General features: G+C 41.0%; 1 pseudogene; it reads left to right on the forward strand.

Annotated features, from left to right (window-relative positions):
* Positions 1-12,177, forward strand: part of LOC133554633 (AMP deaminase 2-like) — a 53,466-nt pseudogene extending 41,289 nt beyond the window's left edge.
* The last annotated feature ends 1,755 nt before the right edge of the window (positions 12,178-13,932 follow it).

Consider the following 13,932-nt stretch of genomic DNA (forward strand, 5'->3'; position numbering starts at 1 on the left):
GATCGCAACACCTTCCATCGCTTTGACAAGTTCAACGCCAAATACAATCCCATCGGTGAATCCATCTTGAGAGAGATCTTCATCAAAACAGACAATCACGTGGAGGGAAAATACTTTGGTCACATCATTAAGGTGCACTCTCTCAGACTTCATGAGTGATCTGCACCTTCATACAGGATGTAGGCCTAAGTAGTGCCCCCTGCTGACCGTGTCATGTCACTGTCCACCAGGAGGTGATGGCTGACCTGGAGGAGAGCAAGTACCAGAATGTGGAGCTCAGGTTGTCCATTTACGGCCGCTGTAGAGATGAGTGGGACAAACTGGCCAAGTGGGCCGTCAAGCATCAGGTCTACTCGAACAACGTGCGCTGGCTGGTGCAAGTGCCGAGACTTTTGTGAGTCTAACAACTACACTCACTCAACTATTGTATCACTTTAATAATATGACGCAAACACACAAACAAAACCTCTTCTGCCTCCGTAGACATCAATAAATAGGTAAATAAATAGATGTAATTTGCTATGTTCATTAATCTGTAGATATATTCAGCTATAATTCCTAAAATCTAAAATGCTATGGAACCTTCTTTTTGGCCACTTTTACTGTTTTTTTTTTTGGGGGGGGGGGGGGGGGGGGGTCTACTGATGTTTTTCCTTACCTAAATCAAGTCAAATAAATAATATTATATAAATTAATACAGATTAATCCACATTTAGTCATTGCATACATAATAAATTAAATATATAAATTAAGTTGACCAATATAGTCTATAATTTTTTACTCTATTTTTGTACTTACACAAATAAAATTAAATAAATATTGAATACATCCATACAGACAAATACATTTAAATAAATATATACTGTATTTTTATAATCAAAATGTATTTGTTCATGTATCCGTGATACATGTTTTTTTTTTTTTACAATATTTTTGGTACTTTTACAAAAAAAAAATCCGATTAAATAAATAAATAGATATACATTAATCCAAATCATATCTTATTTAGTTTAAATTATAAGGTTTTTTTTCATACAGCAGAGGTAAAGTTTTAAGAAAATCTATAGTGTATTTGTGTGACTATATTTGTCCATGTTAGTCTATATTGCTCCATTTATGCTTTATTATTTTTATTTTACATAACCACATTACAAAAAAAACATCCATGTTTGGTGGATGTAAATAAAGAAAGATTATGACTAATTAAACCAATAATAAAAAATAGTGTATTCTCCTTATTTACTTTACATACGATAGATACATCTTCATTTTTTGATTTCCCACAAATTAAGCCCAAGACTTACACACAGTTAAATAAATGGGTTGTACTTGTATAGCGCTTTTCTACCTTCAAGGTACTCAAAGCGCTTTGACACTACTTCCACATTTACCCATTCACACACACATTCACACACTGATGGAGGGAGCTGCCATGCAAGGCGCCAACCAGCACCCATCAGGAGCAAGGGTGAAGTGTCTTGCTCAGGACACAACGGACGTGACGAGGTTGGTACTAGGTGGGATTTGAACCAGGGACCCTCGGGTTGCGCACAGCAACTCTCCCACTGCGCCACGCCGTCCATCCAAAATAATCCTTGCAGTAATTATTTAATCAATTTATTCTGTGAAAAGAACAATATTACCATAGAAGTTATTTTGGCGTGTGTGTGTTTTCTCCTTCAAGTGATGTGTACCACACCAAAAAGCAGCTGTCCAACTTCCAGGAGATGCTGGAGAACATCTTCCTGCCTCTGTTTGAAGTCACAGTCCAACCCGCCAGTCATCCTGAGCTGCACCTCTTCCTTCAGCATGTATGTATCAACTTATGTTGTGTTTTCATTCATCTTGAATGTATTGCTTTATTTCGGAGCTGCTCGGTCTTGGTCCCTGGTGCAGGTTGTAGGTTTTGACAGTGTCGATGATGAGTCCAAACCGGAGCAGCATATCTTCAACTTGGACAGTCCGCTGCCAGCCAGATGGACAGAGGAGGACAACCCGCCCTACTCTTACTACCTCTACTATATGTATGCAAACATGACCGTTCTCAATCACCTGCGCAGGTATGCACCTCCACCTCATGGTTTATTGTGGAATTTCTCAAGTTTATTTTTGCTCGGATGTCTATGAATAGTCTTGTTCATCCAGGTCATTGTCATCTCACAGCATTCAATCGATTGCATCTGGACTGTTTGGTTTTTCTTAGAAGATGTTTTGCCTCTCATCCGAGTAGACTTCATCTGTTCGTGGTCATAGACTTAGATTGCTCAGATCTAGTCTAGCGGCTGGTGCTAAAACCCCAAATATTGATTGTCAGGTTCAAACACTGATGACATCTATTAAACAAGACAAGAAACAAAGAATTAAACAGAGACAAAAATTAAATTTGGCTCAATTTGAGGAGATACGCCTGGACACTGTACCCTTGTACATTGTCTCAGCATGATCTGGCAAAAGATTGCACGCCTCCTTCTTTTATTTGGACCTTCCCTGACCACATGGCAACTGCGGCTTCCAAAGGGAAGGGGTCGTAAACAGCCATTGCCTTTGATTACAAAACAGTTCAAAAGAAAAGGTTGGTTCAAATAAGCGGTCGTAAATTAGTTCAAAAGAGATGTCGGAAAAGAGTTGAAAAAGAGGTTCGTGAAATAATTAAAAAAAGAGGTCGTAAAAAAGTTTTAAAAAAAGTTTGTAAAAGAGTTCAAAAAAGGGTGGCTGGAGGGGAGTCTGGTCCTGCTTCCTCTTCGCCTTTGTAGTTCTTGGGCCGGACAATATCTTTCTGTTGTTTACAATACATGAGAACTTTTTTCACCAAAACTTTTGTGATTGCTTTGATACAATTATTCTAACATTTATATTCCAAAAATTGGGAGGGTGTGCCTGGGATGGTTTCGCCCTATCGTAGTGAGAAAAATAACTGTTTTAATGCAAACGAGTCGTTGAAGTGTAATTTCCCCTTGTTAGCCTTGAGGTATTGTGTGGCAGAACGATTGCTGTGGATAAACTACTACCAGTCCAGAAAAGTCAGAATCACCTTCGTAAGCATTCTATTCAGTTGCGAACAAATGGAACAAATGACACAAAGGTTAGAAACATTCTGGTCACCTTCTGTGACCAGAATGTTTCTATCTCCTGTAATTGGTCCGAGGCTAAATTACATATTTTTTAATGAATGATTGAAAGGACAGTGTTGTATGTAGGAGACAGGTTGTGTCACAGACCACCTCATCTATTCAGGGATGGTTTTTCAACCTTAACATAGATGGCTTTCCTCACTCTGCCTTCTCAGATGCTCTGATGCATTTTTTCCAGAGCAGTAGATTATTCCCAGGTAATATGGTGCCATTCAGCATCACATAATTGCACTAATTGGATTTAGACATTTTAACATGTCTCACATTTTGGATGATTAATGATTATTGATTCTTCTATGTAGACATCTTTGTTTAGGTTTTGACCATCTCCTTAATGTTTGCCTTTACTGTTTTTTAACCATCCTGGACCACTATCGAGTTGTCTGAAAAGTGAATTGATATTAGTATTTGATCGCGACAATGCTATCTCTTATTGTTTATTTCACTTTTTAATGTAAATACAACATACATCATATAATCACCTGATAAGAATATTCTGTATATTATTGTGTGATACATTACATCCACATGTACTCAGAAAAATAAACACAGTCATCATATTATCAAATATAATTTGCATAAAATCACTACACCCTTATGGTGTTTTATGTTTCCGTATTTTAGTTGTATCCATCAAATACACTTGTTTTGTTAATGAAAGTGGTTTTATGAAGTGTTGCTGAGTCCATGTGGTGATATCCTTTACACACTGATGTCGGTTTTTGATGCAGTACCGCCTGAGGGATCAAAAGTCCGTAATATAATCGCTTACGTGCAGTAATTTCTCCATATTCTCTGAACTTTTTGATGATTTTACGGACCGTAGATGGTAAAATCCCTAAATTCCTTGCAATAGCTCATTGAGAAATGTTGTTCTAAAACTGTTCGACAATTTGCTTACAAAGTGGTGACCCTCGCCCCATCCTTGTTTTTGAATTACTTAGCATTTCATGGAAGCTGTTTTTATACCCAATCATTGCACCCACCTGTTCCCAATTAGCCTGCACACCTGTGGGATGTTCCATATAAGTGTTTGATGAGCATTCCTAAACTTTATCAGTATTTATTGCCACCTTTCCCAACTTCTTTGTCACATGTTGCTGGTATCAAATTCTAAAGGTAATGATTATTTGCAAAAAAAAAGTTTATCAGTTTGAACATCAAATATGTTGTCTTTGTAGCATATTCAACTGAATATGGGTTGAAAATGATTTGCAAATCATTGTATTCCATTTGTATTTACATCTAACACAATTTCCCAACTCATATGGAAACGGGGTTTGTACATGGTGTAATGACCATAATGGCAGTGTGAGACAGGTATTGCACATTATTAAAACCTCTTAAGGTCCAAACTGTTTGTTTACATGCTTTTTCTTTTTTTTTTTTTCTCTTTGCTTTCTAGGCTTATTGGCCCCTAATTAAAATAAAAAACTAAGAATCATCTTTTGATATGATGTACTTAGTCCATAAGTACACAAACGTGTTTTTAATGTGTAGTGACATGCAAATTCTTGTTTTTACACTTTCTTTTTCCAAATTCCATTGTATGTTATACTCTTCAGACACCACCAGATAGCAGTATAAGTGTCCATATGTCAGCCTAAGACCCCAATTCAGTACACAATTTTGGAAATACGAGCTAAAAGGGGCTCTCCACGCATATGGCCACTAAGGCCTTTAGAGGTGTTAAACACAAATTATATTGAAATATTGCACAGCTTTGGGTTTATAAAATGTCTCCAGATTAATAGATAATATCCACGACTGTTTCCATCCATTTTCTACCGCTTGTCTCGTTCGGAGTCGCGGGGGTCGCTGGAGCCTATCTCAGCTGCATTCGGGCGGAAGGCGGTTGTACACCCTGGACAAGTCGCCACATCATCGCAGGGCCAACACAGATAGACAGACAACATTCACACACTAGGGCCAATTTAGTGTTGCCAATCAACCTATCCCCAGGTGTATGTCTTTGGAGGTGGGAGGGAAGCCGGAGTGCCCGGAGGGAACCCACGCAGTCACGGGGGAGGACATGCAAACTCCCACACAGAAAGATCTCAAGCCCAGGATTGACCCAATATTGCTCAGGGACCTTCATATTGTGAGGCAGATGCACTAACCCCTGGTCCACCGTGCTGTCCCCACGACTATTTGAGTGATGTAAAGTTTGATGGCCACATGCAGGAATTACTGTCTGCGGCTTCCGGTTTTGCATTGTGGTGGGATAGGTCTAGTGCTAAAAGTGGTCATGTGTTGGACCAGCACATCATGGAGTGGTTGAGGGACATTGTCCAAGATGCTACGCAACTCCGACAGCATCCTTCTCTTTGACGCTGTTGTCAGAGAGTCCAGCTCTCCAATGATGTCGCCGGCCTTGCAGATCACTTTATATTTGTCAGAAGTCTTCAATTGTTGAATAGATGAGTCTGTTTGGAAGAAATGTACCAAATATGAAACTAAATAAATGTGCAAAGTATGCAACTGGGCTTCACGGTGGCAGAGGGGTTAGTGCGTCTGCCTCACAATACGAAGTTCCTGCAGGCCTGGGTTCAAATCCAGGCTCGGGATCTTTCTGTGTGGAGTTTGCATGTTCTCCCCGTGAATGCGTGGGTTCCCTCCGGGTACTCCGGCTTCCTCCCACTTCCAAAGACATGCACCTGGGGATAGGTTAATTGGCAACACTAAATGGGCCCTAGTGTGTGAATGTGAGTGTGAATGTTGTCTGTCTATCTGTGTTGGCCCTGCGATGAGGTGGCGACTTGTCCAGGGTGTACCCCGCCTTCTGCCCGATTGTGGCTGAGATAGGCGCCAGCGCCCCCCGCGACCCCGAAAGGGAATAAGCGGTAGAAAATGGATGGATGGATGGAGTATGCAACTGAAACCGTACTTGAGATATGCAACGTGGGGCTTTGTTATGAAACTGCATTGATTCGATCGCAAAACATGCTCTATGCATGGTTGAAAGAGTGTGTAGGAAGAAAGATTTGGCCATGTGGTTGCTAGGCAAAGTTCGTAGGGCTCAACTACAAGTGTCCTATGGCAGTGGTCTTCAACGTCCGGTCCGGGGACCGGTACTGGTCCGTGACGCACTTGCTACCAGGCCGCACAGAAACATTAATTAATTTATAAACTACCACATTTCTCAGACTTAACTTTCGCCTGTCCCACTAAACACACCAATAAGCCTGTTAATAGATGTATATTACAACTCCATTGTTATAGTCCATGAGACAATGCATATCAATGGGTATATAACATTTTAATGTGCCAGATTGTGGGCAAAGGCTAATTTACATGTAGAAAGCCGGAAGTAATGCATACAATAAACCGGTCCCTGGTGGAAAAAAGGTTGGGGAATACGGTCCTATGGGACAATAAATAATGACAGTTATGCAGACAAGTCTTGGTTAGATTAGGGCCCGACGGGAACAAAACGTTAAAAGAAGCACCTCTTTTGTGTTTATTATTTTATTGGCCATCCTCTCAATCTATACCAATACAGAATGGTCAGTGTATTAAAAAAATGTATCTGAGGAAGACAATCAAAATAAGCCTGAAAAAGGTCACCGCTCCTGACGGAGGTCTGTTTTTCAATCCAGGCAGCGGGGTTTCCACAGTCTTGTCTTACGTCCTCATTGTGGCGAGGCAGGTCCTATCCATCACCTGGTGTCTGGTTTCCTGCTGTCTGAGAACATCTCCCACGGGCTGCTGCTCAGGAAGGTACATCCCCGAGGCGACAACTACCCTTTATTGGAAGCGCCATCTTGATTAATGAAATCCAAATGGAGAAGCTGCAGCATAATCTAAATGTCCTATCTGTCCACAGGCTCCTGTGCTGCAGTATCTTTACTATTTGGCTCAGATTGGCATCGCCATGTCTCCTCTCAGCAATAACAGTCTGTTCCTTAGCTACCACCGTAACCCTCTGCCTGAGTACCTGTCCAGAGGACTGGTGGTCTCCCTATCTACGGACGACCCCTTGCAGTTTCACTTCACCAAGGTCTGAGCACACAAGAAGTCCTTTGACCTTTGCAGTTTTTGTAAATACTCTCTTTGTGTTTCATAATGAATTACAAATGAGTATTTGTGTGTTCAAAAACACTGGTTATCATTCACGGGTTGTTGGCAGGAACAAAAGAGACTAAAGACCATTTCAAAGAGCTACTATTTAGCGATTTCCTGCTCCAATTAGCGCCTTCCTATAAAATCCACTTGCCTGTGTATGAACACTAACAAACCAACAGAGAAACAACCTAAAAGACAGTGCTATTCAACTGGCGGCCTGGGAATGACACTAAACCAGCCCGTCAAGTTCAATTCCAAATGTTTGCAGTACATTTCTAAACACAGTAGAATGCTTGTGTTCTATAGAGGAACTTGGACCACTGTGAACACGTTGGCATTTTAACATTGCTAGCAAACATAGAACACTGATGTTCAGAGTTGTGATTTTGAGGCATTCCACAAGGCACCCCTTTAAGTCCTGTCCTTTTTGGCAGTTCAAAAAACATTTTGTAGTGTGATTTGTGTAACCAAGGTTTGGCTGTAGCTTGTTTACTTCACATGCAGTTACTTGTTCAACTTCTTTAGTTATACTAGTGGTGTTCCTCAAAGTTCCATTTCAGGTCCTTTATTTTTAATCATTTGGGCTATTCAGCTGGTGGCCCAGGAGTTCAGTTCAAAAACCTTGTGAGAGATTCACATTTTTGCAATAGATTCTGTAAAACATGATTGATTTGATTTGGCCCACGAAAGGGTGCCTTCCCAAGTGTAATACATATTGTATTCATACTGAGTTTTTAAAGGGGAACATTATCACCAGACCTATGTCCTTGGCTAACTAGTTTCCATCTATCGTTGTTATTGCTACTATATATAGGAACCTTTTGGCCATTGGTGTTTCACAGTTAAATTTGCTGTGTTTGGCCCCCAGACTTTGGCGCATTTGTACTTCGGCCCTTCGCGGCAAAAGTTTGGGCCACTGCTGCACTGGAGTGTGCTGTAGGGATGAACCTTGAAATGTCCTTAAATAAGCAAAGATGGTTGATATTTTCTTGTATTTTAGTGAAATCCTTTTCAAAAGGTAAACACAGTAGGTTGTAGGCTACAAGTACTGTAGCTACACAACAGCTAAACACACAATAGCACACAAGCTCGACATAATAAGTATATTTAATGAACCAATATTGCAGCACTTGTGCCAATATAAAGTTAAAGTTAAAGTACCAATGATTGTCACACACAGCAGCGGTGCCGCGCCCGGGAATCATTTATGGTGATTTAACCACCAATTCCAACCCTTGATGCTGAGTGCCAAGCAGGGAGGGAAAGGGTCCCATTTTTTATTTATTTTTTAATAGTCTTTGGTATCACTCGGCCGGGGTCTGAACTCCCAACCTACCGATCTCAGGGCGGACATTCTAACCACTAGGCTAAATATAAAGAAGTATGAAATAATTATACTTTCATATTACTTACAAAGTGTCAAAGCCAGAAGTGTATTGAAAAGTATCCGGTAAATGATACTACGGTAAATTAATTCTACCATGAATTGATTAACGTGGACCCCGACTTAAACAAGTTAAAAACTTATTGGGGTGTTACCATTTAGTGGTCAATTGTACGGAATATGTACTGAACTGTGCAATCTACTAATAAAAGTATCAATCAATCAATCAATCCACATCATTCAACTTACTGTATCATGAGCTTAACTTAATTATTTTTGTGAACATTTGGTGTCGCGAAAATCAATTACCACTCCACTTCAACTTAAAGAGAGAATACATTCCTTCCAGACAGTTCTTGTTTCATACAGCTTAACTTAATTATTTTTGTGAACACTTGGTGTCGCGAAAATCAATTACCACACCACTTCAACTTAAAGAGAGAGTACATTCCTTCCAGACAATTCTTGTTTCATACAGACCCTTCTTCTCCATTCGACTGATTTTAATTGATTAAACCTTTTTAATATTTCACACGAAAAAAATAAAAGTATGTGTGATTACTGCTGATATCGTAAAGGATAAATATCAGTATCGTATCGGAAGTAAAAATGTTCTAGCCACCCTTAAAGCTGGCTCCATTATTAAAGGTGTCGTCACAAGGCTAACTTGTTGGCTAACTAGTTTCCATCTATCGTTGTTATTGCTACTATATATAGGAACCTTTTGGCCATTGGTGTTTCACAGTTAAATTTGCTGTGTTTGGCCTCCAGACTTTGGCGCATTTGTACTTCGGCCCTTCGCGGCAAAAGTTTGGGCCACTGCTGCAGTGGAGTGTGCTGTAGAGATGAACCTTGAATAGTTTTTTGCAGAAGATCCTTAAAAACAGGAGAGCGCTCCTGTAACTTTGACAAAATAAATAGACCGAAATTAAATGTCTACTGCAGAGCAGTGTTTCTTAACCATTGTTGGCCCACAATGATCTCCTTAAGGTCTGCAAAAAAATATTTTTATCAGCTGTGGTCTGTATGGGCCGAAAAACTTCTCAGTTGTAACACACATTTCCATCTTTTGTGGCGGTAATGACAATCTCAAACAAACAGGAGAATAGATACGTTTTTTACGTGCAAAAATATGACTAAAGTGGTGAAGCTGTATTTTCTAGAGATGTCCGCTAATATCGGACTGACAATATTATCGGCCAATAAATGCTTTAAAATGTAATATCGGAAATTAGCGGTATCGGTTTTAAAAAGTAAAATTAATTAATTAAAACGCCAATGTACGGAGTGGTTCACGGACATAGGGAGAAGTACAGAGCAGTTACGTTTCCCAGTCATACTTGCCAAAACTCCCGATTTTCCCGGGAGACTCCCGAATTTCAGTCCCCCTCCCGAAAATCTCCCGGGGCAACCATTCTCCCGAATTTCTCCTGATTTCCACCCAGACTACAATATTGGGGGCGTGCCTTAAAGGCACTGCCTTTGCGTGCCGGCCCATCACATAATATCTACGGCTTTTCACACAAGTGAATGCAAGGCATACTTGGCCAACAGCCACACAGGTCACACTGAGGCTGGCCGTTTCAACAACTTTAACAGTATTACAAAAATGGGCAACAATGTGAACCCACACCAAACAAGAATGACAAACACATTTCGGGAGAACATCCGCACCGTAACACGACATAAACACAACAGAACAAATACCCAAAATCCCTTGCAGCACTAACTCTTCCGGAACACTACAATACACCCCTCCCCTCACTATCCCCTCCCCCCCACCTCAAACCCCCCCTCCCCCAACTCCGCCCACCTCAACCTCCTCATGCAAACTCAGGGAGACCATGTCCCAAATTCCAAGCTGCTGTTTTGAGGCATGTTAAAAAAAATAATGGACTTTGTGACTTCAATAATAAATATGGCAGTGCCATGTTGGCATTTTTTTTTTCCATATCTTGAGTTGATTTATTTTGGAAAACCTTGTTACATTGTTTATTGTAACAAGGGGGCCTCACAACAAAGTTAGGCATAACAATATATTAATTTCACAACTGTATATATCAGTATCGGTTGATATCGGAATCGATAATTAAGAGTTGGACAATATCGGAATATCGGCAAAAAAGCCATTATCGGATATCTCTAGTATTTTCATTTGCACTTTATTTTTACTGACAGTCTAGTAAAGAAACACATTGTTTATTTTGCTGATTTATTTGAGCAAAACATAATTGTTTGGAAGTGTGTTTTTCATTAGTCATTTATGAGCCCCTTTCTATGCAGTATATTTGGTTAGTACTTATTTTTCTAATCAGCCTGTGGTTTAAGTGGTAAATAAACAATAGTTTGTGGGATTAACACATGCTTTCATATCATTTGACAAGGTTGTAAGATATAATTATTGATTACGACAAAAATCAAGTAAGATTACTAATTCAGTCTTAATATTTGAGTGGTGCCCCTCTCTGCCCTCTCCGTAGTGGAAAAATTGGGCCCTGAAGTCAAAAAGATTAAGCACCCCTGCTGTAGAGGATGCTGGTACTAAAGAATATACAAAAACAATTTAGTTGAGTGTCCCTGCTATAAGAGGTTCCCAAATACTGCTGATAAAATGTGTGCCTTACGGTTCATAGGAGCCCTTGATGGAGGAGTACAGTATTGCAGCTCAGGTGTGGAAGCTGAGCTCCTGTGACATGTGTGAGCTGGCCAGAAACAGCGTACTGATGAGTGGTTTCTCTCATAAGGTACCCTTGAGAGTCTGTCACAATAACAATACACTGACGTTAGTCGGACACTTTCATCTTACTGCTAATCTTGCGACTCAGTTAAAGGGCAAATGGCTGGGGCCGGACTACATCAAAGAAGGGCAGGAGAGTAACGACATCACCCGCACTAACGTCCCTGACATCCGGGTGGCGTACCGCTACGAGACCATGTGCGAGGAGCTCAACTTGATCACGCAGGCCATCCGCACGGACCAGCTGGACACCATTGAGGAGGAAGAGAGTACTTTCATGGCGGCTGCCCAAGTACGGCAATAAACAAACACGATTTAAAACAAATATGAATTTTCAAAGTCGAAAAGCACTGTGGTAATTTGAGAAAGGATATGTTGTTTTGAATTTTTATTTATCATTTATATTTTATATTCTGTTTATGGCCATGTCATTGACATTGTTCAAAGCGCTTTTGGCTTCTTATAAAGGGGTAGAAAAGCGCTACAGAAGTACAACCAATTTACCATTTACCATTGTCAGCATCAATAGTTACATTGTAGTCTTTAGTCCTGATATGTCCTTGTTGTCTTTCCGTGGCTGCTTGAAGGTGTGTCATCTTGTGCCCTGCAACACGTGTTCATGTTCAAGTTCTCCCTTGAGTCTGCTACTAGTGTGATGATGCATGATATGCTGCTGCAGTCTCATGTATTCGCCAAAAGTCATCAGGGCTACAATCATTTAGGGAACAAGTTCAAAAAGTCAATTTGTGTCCTCTTGGGTACTTGGAGTCTAGTTTGTCTTCTCCCAAGTGATCATGTTTGTTTGTGTAATGTAATTTCATGTCTCCTGTGTTTATGGGAAAATAAATGTTTATGCTCGAGTGTTTGCCTTAATCATCCACTAATAACAACACAAGTGAAATTAACAGATTACATTTATTTGCAACCCTGTAATTGACCAGCCTTTTTTTGGGGATTTGTAATTATCAAGTTGCTTTAAAGGCTTCACGGTGGCAGAGGGGTTAGTGCGTCTGCCTCACAATACGAAATTCCTGCAGTCCTGGGTTCAAATCCAGGGTCGGGATCTTTCTGTGTGGAGTTTGCATGTTCTCCCCGTGAATGCGGGGGTTCCCTCCGGGTACTCCGGCTTCCTCCCACCTCCAAAGACATGCAACTGGGGATAGGTTGATTGGCAACACTAAATTGGCCCTAGTGTGTGAATGTGAGTGTGAATGTTGTCTGTCTATCTGTGTTGGCCCTGCGATGGGGTGGCGACTTGTCCAGGGTGTACCCTGCCTTCCGCCCGATTGTAGCTGAGATAGGCGCCAGCGCCCCCCGCGAATCCTAAAGGGAATAAGCGGTAGAAAATGGATGGATGGAAGTTGCTTTAAAGGCCTACTGAAACCCACTACTGCCGACCACGCAGTCTGATAGTGTATATATCAATGATGAAATCTTAACACTGCAACACATGCTAATACGGCCGGTTTAGTTTACTAAATTGCAATTTTAAATTTTGCGCGGAAGTATCATGCTAAAACGTTATGGTAAGATGACGTGTGCGCGTGACGTCACGCATTGTAGAGGATATTTTGGTCCAGCATCGTTCACAGCTATAAGTCGTCTCTTTTCATCACATAATTCCGCATTATCATGGACATCTGTGTTGCTGAATCTTTTGCAATTTGTTCAATTAATAATGGAGACGTCAAAGAAGAAAGATGTAGGTGGGAAGCGGTGTATTGCGGCCTCCTTTAGCAACACAAACACAGCCGGTGTTTCCTTGTTTCCTTGTTTACATTCCCGAAATATGACGGTGAAGCATTACTATGGAACAGAGCGGTCAATCGAACATTGTTCCCTACCACATGTCAACCGGCAGGTTTCGTTGAGAAAATGGTGGTAATAATTCAGCTCTTACCGTAGACATGAGCGGAGAGCTTGCGTCGTTGCTCCTGCACCTGTCGAAGAGGCCGCTGCGACTCTCTTGCCTCCTCCCACCGGCCGCCCCCGACTGTCGGATGCTTACACCATTGTCGGAGGGAAAAAGAAATAAAAAATCTCAGCCCGGCCCGACCGGCTGCCTTCGCCTCGTCGAGAAACGTGGCTTCCCTCAGAGACACCGACGGTCACCACACCCGTGGCCACACCCCTCCGACTTTCAGGTACCACCATATAATCTCACTAAAACACAATTAACACAATGAGCAGATAAGGGATTTTCCAGAATTATCCAGTAATTTTTTCTAATAACATATGAATTGCTCCCAGTGTATATATATTTTTTTCTAGTCCTTCATTCTCACTTTCCTCATCCACGAATCTTTCATCCTCGCTCAAATTAATGGGGAAATTGTCATTTTCTCGGTCCAAATCACTCTCGCTGCTGGTGGCCATGATTGTAAACAATGTTCAGATGTGAGGAGCTCCACAGCCCGTGACGTTACGCGCACATCGTGTGCTACTTCCGGTACAGGTAAGGCTTTTTTATCAGCACCAAAAGTTGCGAACTTTATCGTCGATGTTCTCTACAAAATCCTTTCAGCAAAAATATGGCAATATCGCGAAATGATCAAGTATGACACATAAAATAGACCTGCTATCCCCGTTTAAATAAGAAAATCTCATTTCAGTAG

This window comes from Nerophis ophidion, linkage group LG06, assembly GCF_033978795.1.
Source record: "Nerophis ophidion isolate RoL-2023_Sa linkage group LG06, RoL_Noph_v1.0, whole genome shotgun sequence".
Lineage (NCBI taxonomy): Eukaryota > Metazoa > Chordata > Actinopteri > Syngnathiformes > Syngnathidae > Nerophis > Nerophis ophidion.